Raw genomic sequence first — 9,010 nt, 5'->3', positions numbered from 1 at the left:
TCTAGCCACGGGTTTGAGGTCATGCCTTCTCAATTGAACCGGCTTCCCTCTTGAATCTCTCTTCCATTGTGCGCCCTCTTCACATATGACTGTGAGGACTTGGTCCAACCTTTGATCAAAGTTGACCCTTCTAGTGTAAGGATGTTCATCTCCTTGCATCATGGGCAAGTTGAATGCTAACCTTACATTTTCCGGACTAAAATCCAAGTATTTCCCCCGAACCATAGTAAGCCAATTCTTTGGATCCGGGTTCACACTTTGATCATGGTTCTTGGTGATCCATGCATTGGCATAGAACTCTTGAACCATCAAGATTTCGACTTGTTGAATGGGGTTGGTGAGGATCTTGTGGGGTCCACAGATCCTGTGGTGTCAAGGAAAAGTCATCCCTGCACCAAATGGCATTCAAAATCATTTTTTGAGCCATTTCTGGCGTTAAACGCCGGGCTGATGCCCATTCCTGGCGTTTAACGCCAGGTTCTTGCCCTTTTCTGGCGTTTAACGCCAGTCTGGTGCCCCTTTCTGGCGTTAAACGCCCAGAATGGTGCCAGACTGGGCGTTAAACGCCCAACTGCTAGCCTCACTGGCGTTTAAACGCCAGTGGGTTCTTCCTCCAAGGTGTGCTGTTTTTCTTCCTGTTTTTCATTCTGTTTTTATTTTTTCAATTGATTTTGTGTCTTCTTATGATCATCAACCTACAAAATAACAAAAAATAACAAAAGAAAATAGATAAAACATAACATTGGGTTGCCTCCCAACAAGCGCTTCTTTAATGTCAGTAGCTTGACAGAGGGCTCTCATGGAGCCTCACAGATACTCAGAGCAATGTTGGAACCTCCCAACACCAAACTTAGAGTTTGAATGTGGGGGTTCAACATCAAACTTAGAGTTTGGTTGTGGCCTCCCAACACCAAACTTAGAGTTTGACTGTGGGGGCTCTGTTTGACTCTGATTTGAGAGAAGCTCTTCATGCTTCTCCTCCATGGTGACAGAGGGATATCCTTGAGCCTTAAACACAAAGGATTCTTCATTCACTTGAATGATTAGTTCACCTCTATCAACATCAATCACAGCCTTTGCTGTGGCTAGGAAGGGTCTGCCAAGGATGATGGATTCATCCATGCACTTCCCAGTCTCTAGGACTATGAAATCAGTAGGGATGTAATGGTCTTCAATCTTCACCAATACATCCTCTACAAGTCCATAAGCTTGTTTTCTTGAGTTGTCTGCCATCTCTAGTGAGATTCTTGCAGCTTGTACCTCAAAGATCCTTAGCTTCTCCATTACAGATAGAGGCATGAGGTTTACACTTGACCCTAAGTCACACAGAGCCTTCTTGAAGGTCATGGTGCCTATGGTACAAGGTATTGAAAACTTCCCAGGATCTTGTTTCTTTTGAGGTAATTTCTGCCTAGACAAGTCATCCAGTTCTTTGGTGAGCAAAGGGGGTTCATCCTCCCAAGTCTCATTTCCAAATAACTTGTCATTTAGCTTCATGATTGCTCCAAGGTATTTAGCAACTTGCTCTTCAGTGACATACTCATCCTCTTCAGAGGAAGAATACTCATCAGAGCTCATGAATGGCAGAAGTAAGCCCAATGGAATCTCTATGGTCTCATTTTGAGCTTCAGATTCCCATGGTTCCTCATTAGGGAACTCATTGGAGGTCAGTGCACGCCCATTGAGGTCTTCTTCAGTGGCGTTCACTTCCTCTCCCTCCTCTCCAGATTCGGCCATGGTTATGGCTTTGCACTCTCCTTTTGGATTTTCTTCTGTATTACTTGGGAGAGTACTAGGAGGGAGTTCAGTAACTTTCTTGCTCAGCTGTCCCACTTGTGCCTCCAAATTTCTAATGGAGGACCTTGTTTCAGTTATGAAACTTTGAGTGGTTTTGATTAGATCAGAAACCATGGTTGCTAAGTCAGAGGGGTTCTGCTTAGAATTCTCTGTCTGTTGCTGAGAAGATGATGGAAAAGGCTTGCCATTGCTAAACCTGTTTCTTCCACCATTGTTGTTGTTGAAACCTTGTTGAGGTCTCTCTTGATTCTTCCATGAGAAATTTGGGTGATTTCTCCATGAAGAATTATAGGTGTTTCCATAGGGTTCTCCTAGGTAATTCACCTCTTCCATTGAAGGGTTCTCAGGATCATAAGCTTCTTCTTCAGTTGAAGCATCCTTAGTACTGCTTGGTGCATTTTGCATTCCAGACAGACTTTGAGAAATCAAATTGACTTGTTGAGTCAATATCTTGTTCTGAGCCAGAATGGCATTCAGAGTGTCAATCTCAAGAACTCCTTTCTTCTGACTTGTCTCATTGTTCACAGGATTTCTTTCAGAAGTGTACATGAATTGGTTATTTGCAACCATTTCAATTAGTTCCTGAGCTTCTGTAGGCGTCTTCTTCAGGTGAAGAGATCCTCCAGCAGAGCTATCCAAAGACATCTTGGATAGTTCAGAGAGACCATCATAGAAAATACCTATGATGCTCCATTCAGAAAGCATATCAGAGGGACACTTTCTGATCAATTGTTTGTATCTTTCCCAAGCTTCATAGAGGGATTCTCCTTCCTTCTGTCTGAAGGTTTGAACTTCCACTCTACGCTTACTCAATTTTTGAGGTGGAAAGAACTTTGCCAAGAAGGCATTGACTAGCTTTTCCCAAGAGTTCAGGCTGTCTTTAGGTTGTAAGTCCAACCATATTCTAGCTCTGTCTCTTACAGCAAAAGGGAATAGCATAAGTCTGTAGACCTCAGGGTCAACCCCATTAGTCTTGACAGTGTCACAGATTTGCAAGAATTCAGCTAAAAACTGATGAGGATCTTCCAATGGAAGTCCATGGAACTTGCAATTCTGTTGCATTAGAGAAACTAATTGAGGCTTAAGCTCAAAGTTGTTTGCTCCAATGGCAGGGATAGAGATGCTTCTCCCATAGAAGTCGGGAGTAGGTGCAGTAAAGTCACCCAGCACCTTCCTTGCATTATTGGCATTGTTGTTATTTTCGGCTGCCATGGGTTCTTCTTCTTTGAAGATTTCTGTCAGGTCCTCTACAGAGAGTTGTGCCTTAGCTTCTCTTAGCTTTCGCTTCAAGGTCCTTTCAGGTTCAGGGTCAGCTTCAATAAGAATGCCTTTGTCTTTGTTCCTGCTCATATGAAAGAGAAGAGAACAAGAAAATATGGAATCCTCTATGTCACAGTATAGAGATTCCTTGAGGTGTCAGAGGAACAGAAAAATAGAAGGAAGAAGTGGTAGAAGAATTCGAACTTAATTAGATAGAGTTCGAATTGTGCATTCAGAAGGAGTAATGCTCCATAAATAGAGGGATGTGGGAAGAGAGGAAGAAATTTTCGAAAATCAAGTGAAATATTTTGAAAACATTTTTGAAAAACTCTAATTGATTTTCGAAAATCAAGAGTGGAAAAAAAATCAAGTAATTTTTTTTTGAAAAAGATTTTTGAATTTAGAAATCAAAAAGATATGATTAAAAACTGTTTTGAAAAAGATGTGATTAAAAAGATATGATAAAAAATTATGCTTTTAAAAAGATATGATTGAAAAGATATGATTTGAAAACAATTTTAAAAAGATTTGATTTTAAAAATTAATGACTTGCCTAACAAGAAAAGATATGATTCAAACATTAAACCTTTCTCAACAGAAAAGGCAACATACTTAAAATGTTCAATCAAATCATTAATTGTTAGTAAGTATCTTTGAAAAAGGAAAGAAATTGATTTTGAAAACATTTGATTGAAAAGATTTGATTTGAAAAAGATTTGATTTTGAAAAACTTTGAAAACTTGAAAAAAATTGATTTTGAAAACAAAATCCTCCCCCTTGTGCCATCCTGGCGTTAAACGCCCAGAATGGTGCACATTCTGGCGTTTAACGCCCAATGCACTACCTTTTTGGGCGTTAACCGCCCAACCAGGCACCCTGGCTGGCGTTTAAACGCCAGTCTGTCTTTCTTCACTGGGCGTTTTGAACGCCCAGCTTTTTCTGTGTAATTCCTCTGCTGCATGTTCTGAATCTTCAGTCCCCTGTACTATTGACTTGAAAATAGAACCAAGATCAAATAAACAAGGCATGCAAGACACCAAACTTAAAATTTAGACACTATACTCAAACAAGAAACATAAAATATTTTTTTGTTTTTATGATTTTTATAAATTTTTTGTGCTTTTTTCGAAAATTATATGGAGATAGAAAATAAAGGTTTCAGAATTCTTAATGAGAATTCCAGGAATCATGCAATGTTAGTCTAAAGCTTTAGTCTAAAGGAATTAGACATAGCTAGCCAAGCTTCAGCAGGACATTGCATTCAAGAGCTAAATTGATGAGGATCAATCAGCTTTGGTGATGATAAGAACATCACCTTGAAACACTAGAATTCATTCTTAAGAACTCTGAAAAAAATACCTAATCTAAGCAACAAGATGAACCGTCAGTTGTCCATACTCGAACAATCCCCGGCAACGGCGCCAAAAACTTGGTGCTGTTGCCGGATTTTGGCACTGATGTCACCGGACCAAAAGCTTGCTCAAAACTCGAACAATTCCCGGCAACGGCGCCAAAAACTTGGTGCGCAAAATTGTGATCACTACAACTTCGCACAACTAACCAGCAAGTGTACTGGGTCGTCCAAGTAATAAACCTTACGCGAGTAAGGGTCGATCCCACAGAGATTGTTGGTATGAAGCAAGCTATGGTCACCTTGTAAATCTCAGTCAGGCAGACTTAAATGGGTATAGATGATGAATAAAGCATAAAGATAAAGATAGAGATACTTATGTATATCATTGGTGAGAGCTTCAGATAAGCGTGTGAATATGCCTTCCCTTCCGTCTCTCTGCTTTCCTACTGTCTTCATCCAATCCTTCTTACTCCTTTCCATGGCAAGCTTATGCAAGGGTTTCACACCGTTGTCAGTGGCTACCTCCCATCCTCTCAGTGAAAATGTTCCTATGCTCTGTCACAGCATATGGCTAATCAGCTGTCGGTTCTCGTCCCGGAATAGAATCCAGTGATTCTTTTGCGTCTGTCACTAACGCCCCGCCTGCTAGGAGTTTGAAGCACGTCACAGTCATTCAATCATTGAATCCTACTCAGAATACCACAGACAAGGTTAGACCTTCCGGATTCTCTTGAATGCCGCCATCAGTTCTCGCCTATACCACGAAGACTCTGATCTCACGGAATGGCTGGCTCGTTTGTCAGGCGAGCACTCGTTGTCGGCGATCAACCATGCCGTCGTGTATCAGGAATCAAGAGATAAACACTAGAGCCTCATATGCTTGTAAACAAGAGTGGTTGTCAGTCACCTTGTTCATAGGTGAGAATGGTGATGAGTGTCACGGATCATCACATTCATCAAGTTGAAGAACAAGTGATATCTTGGACAAAGAACAAGCGGAATTGAATAGAAGAACAATAGTAATTGCATTAATACTCGAGGTACAGCAGAGCTCCACACCTTAATCTATGGTGTGTAGAAACTCCACCGTTCAAAATACATAAGAACAAGGTCTAGGCATGGCCGAATGGCCAGCCTCCCAAATGATCTAAGATAGCATGAAACTCAAAGATAGCTACCAAGATGTCTAATACAATAGTAAAAGGTCCTACTTATAGAAAAACTAGTAGCCTAGGGTGTACAAAGATGAGTAAATGTCATAAAAATCCACTTCCGGGCCAACTTGGTGTGTGCTTGGGCTGAGCAATGAAGCATTTTCGTGCAGAGACTCTTCTTGGAGTTAAACGCCAGCTTTTATGCCAGTTTGGGCGTTTAACTCCCATTTTGGTGCCAGTTCCAGCGTTAAACGCTGGTATTTCTGAGGGTGACTTTGAACGCCGGTTTGGGCCATCAAATCTTGGGCAAAGTATGGACTATCATATATTGATGGAAAGCCCAGGATGTCTACTTTCCAACGCCGTTGAGAGCGTGCCAATTGGGCTTCTGTAGCTCCAGAAAATCCACTTCGAGTGCAGGGAGGTCAGAATCCAACAGCATCTGCAGTCCTTTTCAGTCTCTGAATCAGATTTTTGCTCAGATCCCTCAATTTCAGCCAGAAAACACCTGAAATCACAGAAAAACACACAAACTCATAGTAAAGTCCAGAAAAGTGAATTTTAACTAAAAACTAATAAAAATATAATAAAAACTAACTCAAAGATACTAAAAACATACTAAAAACAATGCCAAAAAGTGTACAAATTATCCGCACATCACAGAGCACGTTGAACATTTTCACTGAGAGGATGGGAGGTAGCCATTGACAACGGTGAAACCCTACATACAGCTTGCCATGGAAGGAGCCTTGTGTGTTTGAAGAAGAAGACAGTAGGAAAGCAGAGGTCCAGAAGACAGAGCATCTCCAAAACCTCAACCTGTTCCCCATTACTGCAAAACAAGTACTTAATTAATGTTCTTTTACTTTTCACAATCAACCCGGATAATTATTGATATCCTGACTAAGATTTACAAGATAACCATAGCTTGCTTCAAGCCGACAATCTCCGTGGGATCGACCCTTACTCACGTAAGGTATTACTTGGACGACCTAGTGCACTTGCTGGTTAGTTGTGCGGGATTGCAAAGTGTGATTGCAATTTTGTGCACCAAGTTTTTGGCGCCGTTGCCGGGGATTGTTCGAGTTTGGACAACTGACGGCTTATCTTGTTGCTTAGATTAGGACTGTTTTATTTTTTGTTGGTTTAGAGTCTTTTAGTTGAGTCTAGTTTCATATTTTAAGTTTGGTGTCAATTGCATGCTTTTATTTTTCTTCTAATTTTCGAATTTGCATGTCCTTAGTCCCTTTTTGATCCTTAAAAAATTCTAAGTTTAGTGTCCTGTTTGTGTTTTTCCCTTAAAAATTTTCGAAAATTAGTGTTTGATTTTCTAAAAATTTTAAGTTTGGTGTCATTTTGTTGTTTTTCTCTTTCCTTTTTTCAATATATATATATATATATATATATATATATATATATATACTTTGCTTGTGAATTCATATCATATTCCCTTTCTCCATCATGGATCTAAGTGGAATTGAGCAGTCCAGAAGGACTCTGGGGTCATATGCTAACCCCATTACAGCTGCATATGGGAGTAGCATCTGTACACCTCCCATCAAAGTAAGCAGCTTTGAGCTAAATCCTCAACTCATTATCATAGTGCAGCAAAATTGTCAGTATTCCGGTCTTCTACAGGAAGAACCTACTGAGTTTCTGGCACAGTTCTTACAAATTGCTGACACAGTACGTGATAAAGAGGTGGATCAGGATGTTTACAGATTATTACTGTTTCCATTTGCTGTAAAAGATCAAGCTAAGAGGTGGTTAAATAACCAACCTACAGCAAGCATAAAGACATGGAAACAGTTATCAGACAAATTCCTGAATCACTTTTACCCTCCAAAGAGGATGACACAGCTAAGGCTGGACATCCAAGGCTTTAAACAAGAGGATAATGAATCCCTTTATAATGCCTGGGAGAGGTATAGAGGTATGCTAAGAAAATGCCCCTCGGAAATGTTTTCAGAGTGGGTACAATTAGACATCTTCTACTATGGGCTTACAGAAAAAGCTCAGATGTCTTTAGGCCACTCAGCTGGTGGATCTATACACATGAGGAAGACAATTGAAGAGGCTCAAGAGCTTATAGACACTGTGCTAGAAATCAATATCTGTACTCTAGCAATGAGTTCTCTCCAAAAGAGGAAGACATGGCATAGCCACTGATCCTAATCAAAGAACAGATGATTGAGCTTAATCACAATTACACCTGATGACAAACAGTTATCAGAATTTAAAGAGATGCTCCATGAAACTAAAATTGTCAACAAGAACATAGAACTGCAGTTGAATCAAGCAAAACAGCAGATATCTAAACAGATAACGGAAGAATGCCAAGCAGTTCAACTGAGGAGTGGGAAGACATTAAATGGCACTGCTCAAAGTAGCAAAAAGCCAAATAAGGAACAATTGACAGAAGATAACCAAACCACTGTCCAAAATCCCTCTGAGGACAGTAAGAGCCCGGAGAGGAGTACTTTTGGCGTTCAAACGCCAGAAAGGGGAGGAAAGCTGGCGTTAAACACCCATTCCCTGCCCAGTTCTGGCGTTCAAACGCCAGAAAAGGGAGAGAAGTTGGCGTTAAACGCCCAATCTTCACCCATGCCTGGCATTCAGACGTCAAGGGAGGATCAGACACCTGAGAGCGCTGACAGTAATCCCTCTAAAAAGGCTTCTTCAACCACTTCTGTAAGGAATAAACCTGCAGTAACTAAGGTTGAAGAATATAAAGCCAAGATGCCTTATCCTCAGAAACTCCGCCAAGCAGAACAGGATAAGCAATTTGCCCGCTTTGCAGACTATTTAAGGACTCTTGAAATAAAGATTCCGTTTGCAGAGGTACTTGAGCAAATACCTTCTTATGCTAAGTTCATGAAAGAGATCTTAAGTCATAAGAAGGATTGGAGAGAAACTGAAAAAGTATTTCTCACTAAAGAATGTAGTGCAGTCATTCTGAAAAGCTTACCAGAAAAGCTTCAAGATCCAGGGAGCTTTATGATACCATGCACATTAGAAGGTGCCTGCACCAAGACAGCCCTATGTGATCTTGGAGCAAGCATCAATCTAATACCTGCATCCACTATCAGAAAGCTTGGATTGACTGAAGAAGTCAGACCAACCCGGATATGCCTTCAACTTGCTGATGGCCCCATTAAACACCCATCAGGCATAATAGAGGACATGATTGTCAAGGTTGGGCCATTCGCCTTTCCAACTGACTTTGTAGTGCTGGAAATGGAGGAGCACAAGAGTGCAACTCTCATTCTAGGAAGACCTTTCCTAGCAACTGGACGAACTCTCATTGATGTACAAAAGGGGAAGTAACCCTGAGAGTCAATGAGGATGAGTTCAAGTTGAATGCTGTAAAAGCTATGCAGCATCCAGACACACACCAAATGACTGCATGGGCGCTGACATTATTGACTCTTGGTGGAAGAGATCA

Source organism: Arachis stenosperma, chromosome 10 (assembly GCF_014773155.1).
Source record: "Arachis stenosperma cultivar V10309 chromosome 10, arast.V10309.gnm1.PFL2, whole genome shotgun sequence".
Lineage (NCBI taxonomy): Eukaryota > Viridiplantae > Streptophyta > Magnoliopsida > Fabales > Fabaceae > Arachis > Arachis stenosperma.
Note: the sequence above shows the minus strand (reverse complement) of the source record.